Consider the following 19,563-nt stretch of genomic DNA (forward strand, 5'->3'; position numbering starts at 1 on the left):
TCCCTGACTTTTTGCCCTGAGCTGGAAGGACTGCATTCATTCCGTTGTCCATAACACTCATTAACATTGAAAACACGTTTCCATTTGCCAAGTCCTGGCCAATTGTAATTCTCAAAATCTAGTACCTGTAAGACAAAGCACAAGTAGAGACTCCCTACTTGGGCCTTTCTGTCTGCCAGAAGCTCTGGGGCTTTTTAGTCCTGTCCAGAAACTCTGATGCTTTTTACTCCTTCTGTATTCCTTTCGTCTAATAAAATCCTATCTTACCACTGATCTGTGGTCTGTGGGTTCATTCTTCGAATCCCTGAGACCAAGGACCTACTAGAGAAAGAAAGTCCATTAACAAGAGTAGGGGTGGAAAAGGGGGATCTTTCTTTCCCATCATGAAGCATCACAGTTGATACTCTTATAACAACAGGCAGATTAATAAGAGAAAAGTATAATAAATTGACTGCATTTGATCAAAGTTTTGCATGACACAGGAACCTTTAGAGTGAAAAGGTATGAGGGGGGCGGCGCCTATGGCTCAGTCAGTAGGGCACGGGCCCCATATACCGAGGGTGACGGGTTCAAACCCGGCCCCGGCCAAACTGCAACCAAAAAATAGCCAGGCGTTGTGGCGGGCGCCTGTAGTCCCAGCTACTCGGGAGGCTGAGGCAAGAGAATCACTTATGCCCAGGAGTTGGAGGTTGCTGTGAGCTGGTGACGCCACGACACTCTACCGAGGGCCATAAAGTGAGACTCTGTCTCTACAAAAAAAAAAAAAGAAAAGGTATGAGGGAAACTTTCTGATTTATGCTTAGATTTAATAAAGCAGGGACTGCTGTGAAGGAGTGTGATTGGATAAAAAAGGCTATTAGCTAATGGTAATAGACTGAGAGGGAAAACATAGCAAGGCCTGTGTTGTAGCATTTCTCTGTTATAGTATGGAATGGACCAGGACCCTTTTCTGGAATGGGAGTCTTATGACCTACTGTTAAACTGGGTAGGTCAGAGAGTTTCCTTATGGCCAGCTCTTACACAGAAAAGTAGGGTAGGGTTAGGTTAACATTTTTATGGTTTTATGACTGGCTTGAGGAAAAGGGTTTCTGGTTTCTATAACCTGCCATGAGGAAGAGGAAATAGGGTTTCTATGCTTGCCTTCTGATTCCTTGCCCTTAATAAAATTAATGGATGGATACATTTTCTCCTAGGTTGTTATATCTTCAAAGGATTGCTTTATGAGAGACAAAGTACAAATGTTTAGTAAAGGTTTATTCTATTTCTTTTTTTCTTTTCTTTTTTTTGAGACAGCATCTCAAACTGTTGCCCTTGGTAAAGTGCTATGGCGTCACTGGTCACAGCAACCTCAAACTCCTGGGCTTAAACAATTCTCTTGCCTCAGCCTCCCAAGTAGCTGGGACTACAGGCGCTCACCACAATGCCCGGCTATTTTTTTTATTGCAGTTGTCATTGTAGTTTAGCTGGCCTGGGCCTGGGTTTGAACCAGCCAGCCTTGGTGCTTGTGGCTGGCTCTGTAACCATTGTGCTACAGGCACTGAGCCGCTATTCTATTTATTTCATTTCATTTCATTTCATTTTTTTTGAGACAGAGTCTCACTCTGTTGCCCAGGCTAGATAGAGTACCATGGCATCTGCTTAGTTCACTGGAACCTCAAACTCCTGGACTCACTTGATCTTCCTGCATCAGCCTCCCAAGTACTTGGGACTACAGGTGCTCACCACAACTCCTGGCTAATTTTTCTATTTTTAGTAAAACTGGGGTCTTGCTTGCTTGCTCTGGCTAGTCATAAACTCCTGACCTCAAGCAATCCTCCCAGAGTGCTAGGATTACAGGTGTGAGCCAGTGTACCCAGCCTTTAGTAAAGGTTTAAAACCGAGTGACCAACCTGCAGCTCATGGGCCACATGCTGATTTTGTAAGGATCTTTTTTTTTTTTTTTAACTTTTTCTTGCAATCAACTTTTGTTGATTTGTGTGTTTAGTGTGTGGCCCAAAACAACTCTTACATTCTTCCATTGTGTAGCAGAAAAAAAAAAAAGGGTCGGATATCTGTGGTTTAAACCAATGCATTCTACTTTATTTTTTCTAAAGATTTAGTCTCAATATTAGATGATACAGCCCCCGGAAAGCTCATCTAGTCCACTTCCTTTCTTTTTAGGAGAATACAGATTTTGAGAACTTAAGTGGCTGTTTTAGATGACACCCTTACTGAAGAATCTGCACAATTGAGCCCTCCTGAGAACCAGTCTAGTGCTCTGCCTGCTTGCTTATCTCTCCAGGCCATGGGACCGGACCTCTTAATACTGCAATGCAGCTTAAAAACTGGAAACAAGGTAATAAAAGTGACTAATTTTCAGCTCCCTTTTAGTTCTAATCCTACATGTGATAAAGTGATTGATTTAAATAATTTTGTAATGTGAGCAATGCTGTCAGAGTTGTTGGATGTGATTGAAATAAAGCTCTGGAATTTATTTTATTTTACTTAGCATCAGGGCCATTGGGGCAAAATGTGAACAATGAAAGCAAGATAATTTGCAAATAAGAATTTGTCCAAGAGCTGTAGTGTGGCCTTGTTTTCAGTTTTATTTTGATTTATGTTTAAATAAGCCTGTTACAGTATATAATATTAACTTAAATGTTTGGTTCAATTTGCCCCACATTGTCTATTCTAGAAATATGAATTCAAGAATCTGTAACTCTAATATAGTACACCTTTATTCTTTTCTGTACCATGCACTGCACTGTTTCAGAGTATAAAGACAGCTGCCATATTTGTTAGAAAGTTGCATTTTGTTTTTCAAGGTCTGACAAGAAACAAGATGAAATTTGTTCCATAGTGAGGTGTTTTTAAGTTTCCACAACCTTATTAATGGCCACAGTCTGATTCTGGAAAACTTAAATTTTCCTTGCAAATTAGAACAAGTTTCCATTTTACCCACGCTTAATATAATAACCAGGGACAACATCAGTATATGTCAAATTATTACAGGATATTTTTTGCCTATTTGTGTGAGAAATTGTCTCTTATTAATATGTAGAAAACAAAATCTCAGTAAATGATGATAAATATGTGAAACATAATCAGATGATCAAGGTTTTTTAATGAATATTATTCTACTACACTTTATTCCAAATAATGTTACAAGAAAACCACAATGGCAAATTTGCATTTTTCATAACATAGACCTTCTAATTGGTAATGGATATGCAATGTATATTTTTCTATTCTCCTTACTGTGTGTCATTTTGAAGCATAATTGATGCAGAAGTATAATAATTCCAAACAATTATTTGGAATCTTGAGTATTAAATCAACCCACCTATATTTATGGAAAGAAAGGCAGGATAAGAAGTGTCTCCTGGCTCAGCGCCTGTTAGCTCAAGCAGCTAGGGCACCAGCCACATGCACCAGAGCTGGCAGGCTCGAATCCAGCCCAGGCCACCAAACAACAATGACAATTACAACCAAAAAATAGCCGGGCATCGTGGTGGGTTCCTGTAGTCCCAGCTACTTGGGAGGCTGAGGCAAGCGAATTGCTTAAGCCCAAGAGTTGGAAGTTGCTGTGAGCTGTGACTCAACGGCACTCTACCGAGGGTGACATAGCAAGACTCTTGTCTCAGAAAAAAAAAAAAAAATAGAAAAACTAGCTGGGTGTCATTGTGGGTGCCTGTAATCCCAGCTACTCTGGAGGCTGAGGCAGGAGGGTTGCTGGAACCCAGGAGTTTGAGGTTGCTGTGAGCTATGATAAGGCCATGACACTCTACCCAGAGTGACAGAGTGAGACTTTGTCTCCAGGAAAAAAAAGTGTCTGCCAGCTTTGCTTTCTTTCCCTCTTCAGATAGCCTCTGTGACTTCTCATGCTCCAAGTTGTAGTCTACACATGATCATATCTACTATAAATGAAATAGGCTTCTAAATTCAGGTGTTTATTTAGGCCCAGGCCCAAGTTGAAGCTGCAGTACCATTCTTGACATTCTTTTTAAAAAATACTGTGTGATCTTCGTGTAACTTTGTTTCAAACAAAAATTTTAAGAAAATTGGTAAAACACACGAGTATTCTTATGCCAGAGTTGGGAGTCACCATCAGCAATTATTGAACATGTATATTGTGCTGGCCTCCTCAGGAATTAGACTACCTTGCCCTCAAATAATTTATAATCTGAGTAGGTAAAAAGAACAAGTATACAGAAACAGCAAAGACAATCTTTAAGTGTTTCGAATGAAATTTCAGGTAAGTATCACAGTGAGTAGAGCAGTTTTAAAGAAGGGTTCTTGGGACTGGGTCTTAAAGGATAACTAGAATATAAATAAATTGAGAGGATATTTCAGAAGGAAGAAACAGTAGGCAGAAGAATGGAGTAGACTTTGTGGGGCTCTACTTCTGTCATGGAGAAAAGTGAATATGAAAAGGCAAAAATTTGCAACTAAAGCCGAGTTAGTGACAATAATGAAATCTAGGCTGTGTCACACAGTAGGGGAAGGCCTTGAATGCTAATTAAAGAACTTGGACAACATTCTATTAGGTGTCCGTTGAAGGTTTTGGAGCAGGTTGTTGATAAGAGTGGAGTGCATTTGAGGTTCTTGATAGTGGAATAGAAGGGATTAGAAAGGGAATGTCAGCCTTAGCCAGAAAATTTAAAAATATTCAGTATGCTACTCATTATATTCTTTTTTTTTATTAAGTCTTTTGTACATAGATGATAAATACATTTTATGCCCATTTCAGTGTGTTGATTATTTGTACAAATTGAAGTGCTTACGCCATACTAATCAGCATAGCTTTCATCTCATTTACCCAATTATAGCATTAGGACATTTGTGTTCTACACATGATAGAGCCAACTTGTACTTGCAATGTGCTCTATAGTTGTGGTCCCCCTACTATCCCTCCCAACCCCTCCCCATCTTTGCCCCCCCTTCCCTCCTTCATCATAGACTAAAGTTGTGTTTCATTTTTCATATGCAAGTGTGAGTTATTATAAATTGGTTTCACAGTAGTACAGAGTACATTGGATACTTTTTTTCCCCATTCCTGAGATACTTTACTAAGAAGAATATTTTCCAGCTCCATGCACGTAAGCATAAAGGAGGTTAAGTCTCCAGTTTTTTTTACTGCTGCATAATATTTCATGGTATACATATACCACAATTTATTAATCCATTTATGGGTCAATGGGCACTTGGGCTTCTTCCATGACTTGGCAATTATGAATTGAGCTGCAGTGAACAATCTGGTACAAATATCTTTATTGCCAAATGAATTTTGGTCCTTTGGATATACACCTAGAAGAGGAATTGCAGGATCAAACGGCAGGTCTACATTTAGATCCCTGGGTATTCTCCAAACTTCCTTCCAAAAGGAGCGTACTAGCTTGCATTCCCACCAGCAATGAAGAAGTGTTCCCTTTTCTCCACATCCACGCCAACATCTGTTGTTTGGGATTTTGTGATGTGGGCTACTCTTACTGTAGTTAGATGGTATCTCAGAGTAGTTTGGGTTTGCATTTCTTTGATGATTAAAGATGACGAGCATTTTTTCATGTATCTGTAGGCCATGAGCCTGTCTTCTTCAGAGAAGCTTTTGTTCATGTCTCTTGCCCACAGTGAAATGGGATCACTTGTTTTTTGCTTAGTAATAAGTTTGAGTTTTCTGTGGATTCTGGTTATTAGACCTTTGTCAGTAGTATAACTTGCAAAAATCCTCTCTCATTCTGAGGGCTATTTGCTTTACTTAGTGTGTTTTTGGCAGTGCAGAAGCTTTTTAATTTGATCAGATCCCAGTAATGTATTTTTGATGTTGCTTCAATTGCCCGGGGTGTCTTCCTCATGAAGTATTCTCCCAGGCCAATTTTCTCAACCGTTTCCCCTGCACTCTCTCTAAGAATATTTATAGTTTCATGTCTTAAGTTTAAGTCCTTTAACCAGTGAGAGTCAATTTTTGTTAGATGAGAAAGGTATGGGTCCAGTTGCAGTCTTCTACAAGTTGCCAACCAATTCATCTAGCACCATTTATTGAATAGGGAATCTTTCTCCCTATTTATTTTTTTAATAGGCTTATCGAAAATCAAATGATGATAAGTGTCTGGGTTCACCTCTTGGTCTTCAATTCTGTTCATACATCTACCTCTCTATTTTTGTGCCAGTACCATGCTGTTTTGATCACTAACGATTTATAATATAGTCTGAAGTCTGGAAGCGTGATTCCTCCCAATTTGTTTTTATTTCTGAGTAATGTCTTGGCTATTTGAGTTTTTTTCTGTTTCCATATAAAACGAAGTACTAATTTTTCCAGGTCTTTAAAATATGAGAGAGGGGCTTTAATAGAGATTGCATTAAATCTGTAAATTGCTTTAGGTAGTATAGACATTTTTTTTTAATTTTCATATTTCATTTTTTATTAGTTTTTTTTTTTTCCTGGTCAACAGTACACTTGGGAATTATACTGCACCAGGCATAAGATTTCTACCACAGGGACATTTTGTATTCAGAATCCAATATAAATATTTCTAGTTAGACATTTCCATGGCTATGGATATTTGGTTCCTTGATTTCTATGCATAGAAAGAAACAGTTGTCATAACTGTAAAAAGCAGTACTTAAGTACTTTTTAATGATTGGGACAGTTCTCCTTTAATATTACAATACTACTTATTGTTTTGGAAACTAGGTCACCCTGCATGGTGTTCTGATTTTTCTCAAAGGCATTATGAGTACTCTATGTTTATTCTTTCATCCCTGTATTTTCAGCCTTCTAGTTGAGTTAGGGACCATTTTATCAGAAATCATTTTAGCACTGTAATAAAAAAAAGCTGTTAAGGGTAGATTATATACCATAATGATTTTCAGACTTCTTTTTATAAAAAAGGTATCTAGAGACTGTGAACAGGCACATGCATACTCAGGCTGAAGGGAACAAAACATGGAGGAGTCTGCTAAAGCACAAATCTTCCTTCTGGTCCTCACTGCCTTCAAATAAATACAAATATTTAAAAGGAAAAAAAAATCCCACACTGTGATTAAAAACAAAAATCAGTCTCTTCCATTTCCTGGAGTCAGTTTCCAAGAACTTCTCGTGGAGCTGGCGTTCAGTCATCTGTCTTCCGGGCTAGTCTACAGAAAAGTCCAGTTGTGCTCCACTGTGTTCTCGTTGGCCCGCTCACTCATGTGATGCACCCGGGTGTTGCGGATTGTGAAGCCTTGTTTTGTAATGTATTCTATCAGGTGAACGCTAAGAGAAACTTCCTGATGATAATCTTAGGGTCCAAAAGTAAAGGAAACCTGGCAGTCTCTGGTGTCCATCATGTGCTTATTCCACTTGGTAAAATAATTTGAGATGCCTTCTAGTAAGGAATGGACCTTGGTGGTGATGGTTAATTGGGTTATAACGACAGCCACTGGATTGGAGTACTTAGAAAGCTTCCGAGTACTAGATAGCTCCACAACTTCTTCAAAAGTATCCGTAGGATACAAAGGCTGAGGGTCATTGAGACACTGAATCAATGGCTCAATCTGGTAAAAGTCTGCTTCTTTTTGAAGCAGATCAAATTCCTTAAAATCCAGGGGTAAGGTCAACTCTGAAGTTCTTAAGAAGTTGAGGAGATACTGGAAAAGAGGAGGATGGAAAAGAGGTCCATCTCGATCAATGAAGTAATTGCCTTGAGGGTCTCCAGCTGTGGGAAAGTCCCCCCCAAACATAGCTCCAAGCATGGAATCTGGGTAACGAGTCAGTGTGGTTAGAGATGTTGTGTACAAGTGTCCACCTACATTTAACTTGACTGGGTCAGTCATCATATAGCCCCAGTCTCCATTATCTATCTGCTCCAGCGCTGCGTCTCCAGGAGCCCAGGTTCCAGGGAAACTCTTGCAAATTCTTCAATGCAAACAAGCTGAAATGTGGACTGAGAGATGTGCAGTCAGTTTTTATTCTTTACACTCAGCAGTTGGATATAGCTAGGCCTCCACATGTGCGCAAGCGAGCCCGCGCCCGAAGACGGCAGGGGGTAGTATAGACATTTTAACAATGTTGATTCTTCCCAGCTATGAGCATGGTATATTTTTCCATTTGTTAACATCTTCAACTATTTCTTTTCTCAGAGTTTCATAGTTCTCTTTATAGAGATCTTTCATGTCCTTAGTTAGATACACTCCCAGATATTTCATCTTCTTTGGCACTATTGTAAAGGGAATAGAACCTTTGATTGTTTTTTCCCCCTTGACTATTGTTGGTGTATATAAAGGCTACAGATTTATGAGTGTTAATTTTGTATCCTGAGACTTTATATTGAGACTGGTTTCTCCTCAGTCTTAAGGACAGAGATAACATTACTGTTATCTGCAGTAATGTCATCTCTTCTTGACAAAGATCACTATAGTAATAGTTTTTTTTTTTTTTTTTGAGACAGAGTCTTGCTCTGTTGCCCAGGCTAGAGTGCTGTGGCCTCAGCCTAGCTACAGCAACCTCAGACTCCTAGGCTCAAGCAATCCTCCTGCCTTGGCCTCCCAAGTAGCTGGGAGTACAGGTGCATGCTACCATACTTGGCTAATTTTTCTATTTTTAGTAGAAAAAATAATCAATTTGCTTGGGCTGGTTTTGAACTCCTGAGCTTAATGAATCTTCCTGCCTTGAGCTCCCAGAGTTCTAGGATTACAGATGTGAACCACTGAGCCCAGCCTATAGTAATAGCTCTTACAGACCAGTCCTCAGGAATAATTGGCTTCTCATACTCTTCTGTTTAAAAAAAAAAAAATCCCTCCCTAGATTCTTTGTCTTTTCTCTAGCTATTGGTCTATTTTCTTTCTCCCTGTTCAGGAGGAAAAAGGTATACATGTTATCTCCACATCTTCCCCCTTCTCCCTTTTCACTCAACCCACTGGTTCCTATTCCTGTCACACTACTGAAGCTACATTAGTGAAAGACATAATTCCATGGACGTTTATCAGCCTGTGACTCTTCTATCATATTTGACATTATGAATCTTCTTTTGACACTTTTCTTCTTGTTTTCCTTCTAATCTGGCTATTCTTTTTTAGTTTCTGTCACTGAATTCACTTCCTTTGTTCCTTAAACTTTGGCATGCCTTAGGATTCACTCTCCTTCTTACTCTCTGCCTTCCTCTTGGAGTGATCTCATACCTTTATGGGTTTTTTTTTATCCTTATCTGTATGCTGATGTTCTTTTCTCTCTACAGTGGTTCTCAACCTTCCTAATGCTGCAACCCTTTAATATAGTTCCTCATGTTGTGGTGACCCCAAACCATATAATTATTTTCAATGCTACTTCTTAACTGTAATTTTGCTACTGTTATGAATCATAATGTAAATATCTGATATGCAGGATGGTCTTAGGCAACCTCTGGGAAAGGGTCGTTCGACCCCCAAAGGGGTTGCGACCCACAGGTTGAGATCTGCTGTGCTACTCACTCTGCAACATTTCTTGTCTGTTCCAGAACTGTTTATTTAACTTTCTCTTGGACAGTTCTGCCTCGATATTCTGTAGACCCTGCATGTCCATAACTGACCTAAATTAATCATCTCCTCCCCTCCCATCCCTTCTCCTCCATACACCCCTCTGCCCAGAGCCCGGGGTTTCTCCTAAATTCCCTGACTTGGTTGGTGGTACTGCTTGCTGTCCATCTCATTCACCAAACATGAAATGGGTAAATCCCTGACGCTACTCTTCCTTTCTGCACATCCAGCCAGGGGCATCTGAGCAGAGGACGGAATGACAAGAAGCCAGCACTGTAGGATCTAGGGGAAGATCTACGGCACGGAGGAGACTGTGCCTTCATTTTCATAATAGCGTGATCTGACCAAACTGACCCAGAATTGGTTGATTCCTGTAAGCAATGACGCCTAGAGGACCATTTGTATAGGAAAGAACTTAAACAGATAACGAAAGACATTTGCATGGTTTTAGGCTTGACACAGATTATTTTTTCTGGCAATATTTTCAAACAATAAGCAGCGAGGTTGTCACTAAAAAATGGATCTTGGGTTCATTGCAGCTCCTCAAATTCTCTTTTGTTTTTTCTTTCAGTTCCTTGCCAGGGTGTCGTTGGGGGAGATAGGCAGGTGTGGTAGTGAATGTAGAATTTCCCTAACTAAGCTGAAGCTTTCCTGCCTCTTCTTGTTGTGAAGACTTTTGGATTTGTTATTAACAGCACAACCATCTCTTTAAAATTTATATAATTTTGTATTGCACGTACAGTAGAACCTCCATAGTGGAACACCTCCCTACATTGACCACCTCCTTAAGTTGACTTAATTTTCAGAAGCTGGACATGTACCACACGTACATTATCAATACAGTAGGCCTAGTTCCTTATGTTGACCAGTTTGTTACAGTCCCTTGGGTGATCAACTTACAGAGGTGCTATTATATTTTATTATTAATTGTGTCTTTCAGTAGAGAATGAATAGGCAGTATTTGGTCTTTTTAATACTGTTTTATCATAAACATTAAAATAATTAAATATTCCTGATTTCAAAATTAGAAAACATATAATTTTATATAATCTATATAACTAGAAAGAATGATTTCTTTTTATAATCTGTATTTGTACAAGTATGGGACTAGATTACACAAAAATGCCATTGATCACTGGAAGCAAAAGCTTTCTGTTTATTGTGGGCAAATGGCTCTTTCCAGTAGAAAGGATAACCACGATTTCCCACCTGAGCTCCCTCACTGGTTCCTGGTACGTGGTATGTTTTTGAGTCCCCTGGTTACGCATGGACATTGGGTTATGAGCACACGAACAGCAGAACCCCTTTTGCATCTATCTTTGTATTGCCCATAGCACCTGCTGGTGTCCTGTACTTGGGAGGCCCCCAGTGAACACTGCTTGAATGACTCAAGGCTGCCTCTCCGCAGAGGTGAGCAACTGAGTTCAGTGACTCTGGTTGCATTCTCAGCTACTGGGACCACAGTAGCTAGGCAGGAGCACCAGTGGGCTCTTGTGGCTATTTAATCCTCCTGATCACCCACAATTTATACTGTGTTCCTTTCAGAGCCTCCTCCCCCTGCCCCCCTCCCCCTCTCCACTGCATTGAATACTGATTGCCTCTCTGGTTTCCAGCAGTCTGCTTTCCCAAAGATTTAGGGCTATTTTTATAGTCTGTTAGTTTTCTGAGAGTGCCTCTTGTAGGAAGGACTGCCATGCTAATTGCACTGTAAATAGGTTTTTATTGACTGATCTCTCAGCTCTCCAAATCATTCTGCCCTCATACTGATTAGGAAACACCATCTGTTTGGCTAGATGGTAATGAATTGAGGTCTCATAAATGTAGCTGACATCTAAATTAGATCCAAATCACAGCAAGGACAGGATAATGATCTCCTTTGCCAGAGATGGATGAACAATTACTTTTATAGCTCTGAGAAAAAAATGGATTATACAAACAGATACTTCACTCAAATTGATGGCCTTGAGTAACTCTCTCTACACTGATGTCTTTTCCTTAGGGACTGGAACCTGCCTATTCTGTTTCAGGGAAAACCAGAGAACAAAAATTATCTGCCCAATCTAAATAAATCATCAGTCAGATGCTAGCTACCAATGTCCTCCTATTATCTTGCTTTTTGAGGGTCAGAAGAGTTTTTCAAGGATTGTGATTATTAAAATAAGAGTAAAAATTTAGCAAGTAACTTTGGCCTATTGCCTAATGCATTGTGGCTGATCAGAGGGAAATCACTAGGCAGTCAGTCCGGGCTAAGTGCTGCTTGTGATTTCTGCAGACAGTGGGTGGGTTGTTGCTTAGGGACAGTTCAATAGTTTCAAAAGACCTATTACGGTTACAGAGCAATCAACAGGCTTCCTGCCTGATGCACGTAGAAGCCAATATGGCACTAGCCTTTGAGAAAAGAAAAGCTTTATTGTAAGTTAGTTCTCAAAGAGACAAGAGGAAACCCCCACTCAAATCTGTTTCCCAGAGCTGAGGGTTGGGTCAGTCTATATAAATATAGGGTAATGAGACATGATCTGATTGAATCTCGGAATGGGGTGATGCCAGGTGGCATGGTCTGACTGGACCATGACACAGGTGATCCCAGACGTTGATCTGATCAGATCCTGGATCCTGCCATGGATATCCACTTCTTAAATCATTCCCCACTCCTCAGTCTGATATAAACTCTTAGGTTCCACCTATATTGCATGCTGGGTTTGTGTGGGCATGCTCAGGTTACATGACCTTCAACCTGGAGTTGATCTATGGCAACTGAAAAGTATCTCACAACTTTGCTGAATAAAAGTTGAGCCAGATTGGTCTGGTGTGGTTGCATTACCATTTTTGGCTAATTTGCTCTTATAACTGAGATCTGAAATCCTTGTGATCCATTGGCTATAATTGAGTTGTCCCTCTCCCTCAGTTGCATGTTTTCCACCAAAAACAAGCAGAACCACATACAACTATTCAAGCAGCCTGTTATACACCATCAGCATATGCTCAGTGCCCACCATTTCCTCAGCACACTACTGCACACTTGACAAATGCACTTGAGACATACTGAAGTGTCTTTGATCTTTAAGGCAACCCTACCAAGTGTTATCCCCATGTTACGCAGGAGGTAACTGAGGTTCAGCATGGTTAAGTAATTTGCTTGGGTTTCCATAGAGACAGAGGTACAATTTGAACAGTCTTGTTTTGTTTTGTTTTGTTTGAGACAGAATCTCACTCTGTTGCCCTGGGTGTCATGGCATCAGAGCTCACAGAAATCTCAAACTTTTAGGCTCAAGAGATCCTCTTGCATCAGCCTCACAAGTAGGTGGGACTAGGCTCGGTGCCTGTAGGTTAGTGGCTAGGGTGCCAGAAACATACACTAGAGCTGGCGGGTTTGAATCCACCCTGGGCCTGCCAAACAACAATGACAACTACAACCAAAAAATAGCCCAGCATTGTGGTGGCTGCCTATAGTCTCAGCTACTTGGGAGGCTGAGGCAAGAGAATCGCTTAAGTCTAAGAATTTGAGGTTGCTGTGAGCTGTGATGCCACAGCACTCTACCCAGAGTGACATAGTGAGACTCTGTCTCAAAAAAAAAAAAAAAAAGTAGGTGGGACTACAGGCGCACAAAACAATGCCCAGATAGTTTTTCTATTTTTAATAGAGATGGCATCTCACTCTTGCTCAGGCTGGTCTCAGGCGATCCACCAGCTCTGCCTTCCAGAGTGTTAGGATCATAGTCATGAGCCACCACTTCCAGCCTACATAGTCCTGTTTAGCTCATGCTTTATTTGGACCACTCTATTGCCTCTCTGTCCTTTTTTTTCTATACTCAGATTCTTTTTTCTTTTTTTTTTTTGTAGAGACAGAGTCTCACTGTACCGCCCTCGGGTAGAGTGTCATGGCGTCACACGGCTCACAGCAACCTCTAACTCTTGGGCTTACGCGATTCTCTTGCCTCAGCCTCCTGAGTAGCTGGGACTACAGGCGCCCACTACAACGCCCGGCTATTTTTTTGTTGCAGTTTGGCCAGGGCTGCGTTTGAACCCGCCACCCTTGGCATATGGGGCCGGCGCCCTACTCACTGAACCACAGGCGACGCCCTATACTCAGATTCTTTTTTCTCTCTCTTTTAGGATGTCATTTTAAATCTTCCATTTCTTTTTTTTTTGTAGAGACAGAGTCTCACTGTACTGCCCTTGGGTAGAGTGCCATGACATCACAGCTCACAGCAACCTCTGACTCTTGGACTTAAGTGATTCTCTTGCCTCAGCCTCCCAAGCAACTGGGACTACAGGCACCTGCCATAATGCCCAGCTATTTTTTTGCTGCAGTTTGGCTGGGGCTGGATTTGAACCCACCACCCTCGGCATATGGGGCCGGCGTCCTACTCAACTGAGCCACAGGCACCGCCTAAATCTTCCATTTCTTAATCACAACTTTTATGCAGCTTTAGATCAATATCTCTCATCTACGAGTTCAGACAATTCAAGAACTCATTCTGGAAAAAGTGCTGAATATCACTACGGTTACGTTTCAGGTACTCTCCATGGGAAGCTATGCACTGGGGCTAGCCCTTAGTCCACCCGTCAAAGCAATTTTAGAGCTGTTTTTTTGATATGACCATCAGAGCTGTCATCATATGAGGTTTGACAATTAAGTTTGTGAACTTGCCACTATACTCTTATATTGGCAGCACTGTACAAAGAACTCAGTAAGGTTTCATAACCTTGATATGTCTGTCTCACAACTGTGTTGCATTGATGTGTGGTGGTGTCTTGCTGAGTGGCATTCATTACTGTTGTGTGTTGTACAATCAAGGTTATGAAGTTCTTCATACTGAGAACTTCTTACTGAGTTCTTTCTACAGTGCTGCAAATATATACAGAGTCACGTACCAGCCAATAGAGATAATTTTACCTTTCCAATGTGAATGGCTTTTTTTTTTTTAGACACAAAGTCTCACTTTATCACCCTCAGTAGAGTGCTGTGGCATCACAGCTCACAACAACCTCCAGCTCTTGGGCTTAGGTGATTCTCTTGCCTCAGCCTCCTGAGTAGCTGGGACTAGTGAATGGCTTTTATTTTTCTTGTCTAACTGATCTGACTAGAAGTGCCATTACAACATTGAATAAAAGTGGTGAACGTGCACATCCCTGTTTTATTTGTGATATGAGGTGGCGTGGGGGAAACTTTCAGTTTTTTGCCATTAAGTATGACATTAGCTATAGGTTTTTATAGATGCCCTTTATCAGGTTGAAGACATTGCCTACTTTACTGCACGTTTTTACTATGAAAGCAAGATGAAGATTGTCAAATGTTTTTTCTGCATCTCTGAGATGATTATATGGGTTTTGTCCTTTATTCTTTTCATATGGCATATTACCTTGTTTGAGTTATGGATGTTGAACAAACCTTGCTTTCCTGGGAAGTGTCCCAGTTGGTCATGGTGTATAACCCACTTATCTGTTGTTGGATTTGGTTTGATAGTATATTGTTTAGGTAGGGATGTGTATGTGTTAGTGTGTGTGTTTATATGGAGAGAGTACCAAAAAAAAGCATACACTCTTTAGGAAAGGAAAAAACTGTTAAAATTGTAATAGTCAACATATACCAGTAACAAAAGATGAATACAAGTCACATTTGATCACTTCTTGTAATTGTAGAAGTCAAAAGTGACTTGAGTATTATAATTTTAATATTTTTTTCCCTTTTTAAAAATGTATACACATTTTTTTTTTGCACACCTTTTTTTTTTGTATATTGGTGTGCAGTTTTCTTTTCTTGTGATGGCTTCACTGGGTTTTGGTATCTGAGTAATACTAGTCATATAGGATGAATTGGGAATGTTCTTTCTTCTTCTATTTTTTGAAGGAATTTTCGAGAATTCACCAGTGAAGTCCTCTCCACCTGGACTTTTCTTCATGGGAAGTTTTTTGATTACTAATTCAATCCCTGTATTTGTCGCAGGCTTGTTCAGATTTTGTTTTCTTCCTAAGATGATTTTGGTATTTTGTGTCTTTCTAGAAATTTGTTCTTTTTCTTTTTTTTTTTTTAATACAGTCTCAAGCTGTTGCCCTGGGTAAAGTGCTGTGGCGTCCTAGCTCACAGCAACCTCTAACTCAGGCTCAAGTGATCCTCTTGCCTCAGTTTTTCTATTTTTAGTAGAGACAAGGTCTCGCTTTTGCTCAGGCTGTTATCAAACTCGTGAGCTCAAGCAATCCACCCGTCTCATCTCCCTGAGTGCTAGGATTACAGGCGTGAGCCACCATGCCCAGCCGAAATCTATTCCTTTTATCTAAATTATCTAATTTGTTGGCATACAATTACAGTATTTTCTTGTAATCTTTTTTATTCTATAATTACTCTCTCTTTTATATTCCTAAATTCAGTAATTTGAATCTTCTTTTTCTTTTCTTTTTTTGTAGAGACAGAGTCTCACTGTACTGCCCTCGGGTAGAGTGCCAGGACGTCACAGGACTCACAGCAACCTCTAACTTGGGCTTACGCGATTCTCTTGCCTCAGCCTCCCAAGCAGCTGGGACTACAGGCGCCCACCACAACACCCGGCTATTTTTTTGTTGCAGTTTGGCCGGGGCTGGGTTTGAACCTGCCACCCTTGGCATATGGGACCGGCGCCCTACTCACTGAGCCACAGGCACCGCCCTGAATCTTCTTTTCTTCTTCTTCTTTTTTTGAGACAGAGTCTTAAGCTGTTGCCCTGGGTAGAGTGCGGTGGCGTCATAGCTCACAGCAACTTCAAACTCTTGGGCTTAAGTGATTCTCTTGCCTCATTCTCCCAAGTAGCTGGGACTACAGGCGCCTGCCACAATGCCTGGCTATTTGTTGGTTGGAGTTGTCATTGTTGTTTGGCATGCTTAGGCAGGCCCAGGTTAGATTCAAACCCGCCAGCTCCGTTGTAGCTACAGGCACCAAGCCCTTTCTTTTCTTCTTAATGACACTAAAAGTTTGTCAATTTTATTGATCTTTTCAAGGAACAGAAAAAAAGGATTTCCTGGTTTTGTTGATTTTATGTACTGTGTTTATGTTTTCTCATTTATTTCTGCTCTAATATTTATGTTGTCTTTCTGCTTGCTTTCTGTTTATTTTGCTCTTCTTTCTGTACAGTCATAAGCTGGAAGATTAGTTTATTGAACAGAGATCTTTTTTCTTTAATGCATATATTTACATTTCTGTCTAAGCATCGCTTTTACTGCATCCATAGTTTGGTAAGTTTTATTTTGTTTTCTTTCATATCAAGTATTTTCTAATTATCCTGTGATGTCTTCTTTGATCCATTGGTTATTTAGGAGTGTGTTGTTTAATTTCCACATAATTGTGAATTTGCCAAACTTCTTTCTGTTATTGATCTAATTTAATCCCTTTGTGGCTATACTTTATATGGCTTTAATTCTTTTAAGTTTACTGAGACTTGTTATACATATATGGCCCAATATATGGTTTGTCCTGGAGAATGCTCCATGTGTACTTGAGAAGAATGTGTGTTCTGCACACATTCTTGCTGGGTGGGGTGTTCATTTAGGTGTTCGTTTTTCACTTGGTAAAACACTATTCATCCTTTGAGTCCCAGTTCCAAAGAATTTTTTCCGTCAAATCTTTCTAATCCATCTTCCCAGCTGAAATGTACATTTTTCTCATTTGAATTTCCATCACTCTGGAACAATCATAATTATGTTACAACCTTTGTTAGAAGCCAATCTTTCTAAACTCTGATGTTATAGATTTCTTTGTGCAGGGACCATGACTTAACTATGTCTCCATATCCCTGAAAGCTTACTTCTTTTTTTTTTTTTTTGCAGTTTTTTTTTTTTTTTGGCCAGGGCTGGGTTTGAACCCACCACCTCCGGCATATGGGGCCAGCGCCCTACCCCTTTGAGCCACAGGTGCTGCCCCGCTGAAAGCTTATTTCTAATAGTAACTTTAAAGCACGCCATTAAAATAGCCGGGCATTGTGGCAGGTAACTGTAGTCCCAGCTACTTGGGAAGCGGAGGCAAGAGAATCGCCTAAACCCAGGAGTTGGAAGTGGCTGTGAGCTGTGATGCCATGGCACTCTACCGAGGGTGATAAAGTAAGACTCTGTCTCTAAAAAAAAAAAAAAAAAAAGGCACGACATTGAAGGATGAAAAGCACGCCATTAAAGGATGAAAGAATTTAGTGGTTATTGAGCACCTCTTACACACTAAGCTATAGGTGACCTACTATGGAGACTGGAGCAAGAGAAGAAAGGGGGTGCACTCTGCATCTGGGGAACCTATGCTTAGTTAACATATCTATGTAGGAAAGCTTTAAGAAAAGATTTGGTTAGAGAATTTCTGATGAGTCACGAGTGGATTACCATGTGCCAAGATGAGAGCTCTAGGAGCTTAGGCTTATTCATTTTGTTTCTCTTTCCATGCATGGAAAAGAGATTCATAGAAATGCGAGACTGGAACAATCCTCAGGATTTTTTATTTCTAGCCATCTATCAGTGTAGAATCCTCTGACTCATCCAGCTTCCCATGAGCTCTCTCACCCACAGGGAGAGGCCCCAACACTCACACTCTCCACTCAGGACTTGATGTTTGTTTGTCACCTATGGGCAGAGAAGGAAAAGTGAGTTGCCTTTTAGCTACACACACCCTTCAGTCTTCCCTATGAAAAAAACTATAAGCCTGAAAGAATATGTGTAAAGTCAATAGGAAAAGGGAAGAGCTCTCTGGTCATAAAGTCTAATGCCAGTGGAATAGGTCAAAAGATGTTTGCATTACATTTTGATTTCAGATAAGAAAAGTCAGACTCTTTACAGGTCACTTCTGGGAGAACCAAAAGGAACTGTTTTTGAGGCCTACTGTTTGCCTAGTGCCCACCTAAGTGTGAATGTTGGGGGAAGGTCTGAAGGTGTGAGATGTAGAGAGGTGAGTTCATCTCACATGCCAGTTAGGCACTTTATACAGTTTGATGAAGAAGAGTGTCAAGCCGGAATGTAAACTCTTTTTCTCTAGTAACCTCTGAAAATAGAATTATATTATGAAGTATAATAACTGAAATTGTGGTGGCAAACTTCAAGTAAAACAGGAGGACAACACAAGGAATGGCCCACAGTTGTTTATAGTCACATTTATTGGCAGCCAGTTGAGGGTACAGCACTTGTGAGAGAGGGAAGGATCAAGCTTTCTGAAATTGGAAGTAATTAGAGAATTAGAAAAGGAACAGAGTAAGAATAGAATAGACTTGAACAGGTGCAGAATGGCTGCGCTTTACCTGGAGAGAAAATGCGGGGCTGTGGGAGGGCCACAGAGGTTGGAACATGCACGATACACAGTTCATCAGTGCTTTGCGTCATCCCAGAAGGTGGTAAACCTGGGCTTTGGCAGAGGTACAGCATAGGAAAATTGCTGTTCATGGGTCCACATAGGTGTGTCAACTTTCTTGTTTTTTTTTTTTTTTTTGAGACAGAGCCTCAAGCTGTCACCCTGGGTAGAGTGCCATGGCATCTTAGCTCACAGAAACCTCCAACTCCTGGGCTTAAGCGATTCTCCTGCCTCAGCCTCCCAAGTAGCTGGGACTACAGGCGCCCACCACAATGCCCGGCTATTTTTTTGGTTATAGCCGTCATTGTTGTTTGGCAGGTCTGGGGCTGGATTCGAACCCGCCAGCTCAGTCCCAAGTAGCTGGGACTACAGGCGCCCACCACAATGCCCGGCTATTTTTTTGGTTATAGCCGTCATTGTTGTTTGGCAGGTCTGGGGCTGGATTCGAACCCGCCAGCTCAGATTCAACCCTTAGCCGCTTGAGCCACAGGTGCCGAGCTGTGTGTCAACTTTCAAACAAGAAAATTTGCTTACTAGGTAGAAAGAAATCATTTACATGACTATGTCATAGGTAGTAGCCCTTATGGAGCTGATGACTAAGGCAATCCATTCCTGACTCATCAGAAATTCTCTAACCAAGGAGGTCAGGGGAGAAAATGGGAGTGGCGGCCCGAGAATGAAGGGCAATTCTGGGTGCATTAGGGTGAGTCACCTTCTCCAGTGCTAACACCAGAAGATCAGGCCAAGGGCTCTTGCCTCTGTTGCTCATTCTCTTTACCTTTTCCCCAAACCCTCGCTCAGTAGGC

General features: G+C 40.8%; 1 pseudogene; it reads right to left on the minus strand.

The window, feature by feature from the left end:
* Positions 1 to 6,833: 6,833 nt before the first annotated feature.
* On the minus strand, positions 6,834 to 10,742 carry LOC128591382 (BTB/POZ domain-containing protein KCTD6-like; annotated as a pseudogene).
* Between the last annotated feature and the right edge of the window lie 8,821 nt (positions 10,743 to 19,563).

The sequence above is a fragment of the Nycticebus coucang genome, chromosome 8 (assembly GCF_027406575.1).
Source record: "Nycticebus coucang isolate mNycCou1 chromosome 8, mNycCou1.pri, whole genome shotgun sequence".
Taxonomy (NCBI): Eukaryota; Metazoa; Chordata; class Mammalia; order Primates; family Lorisidae; genus Nycticebus; species Nycticebus coucang.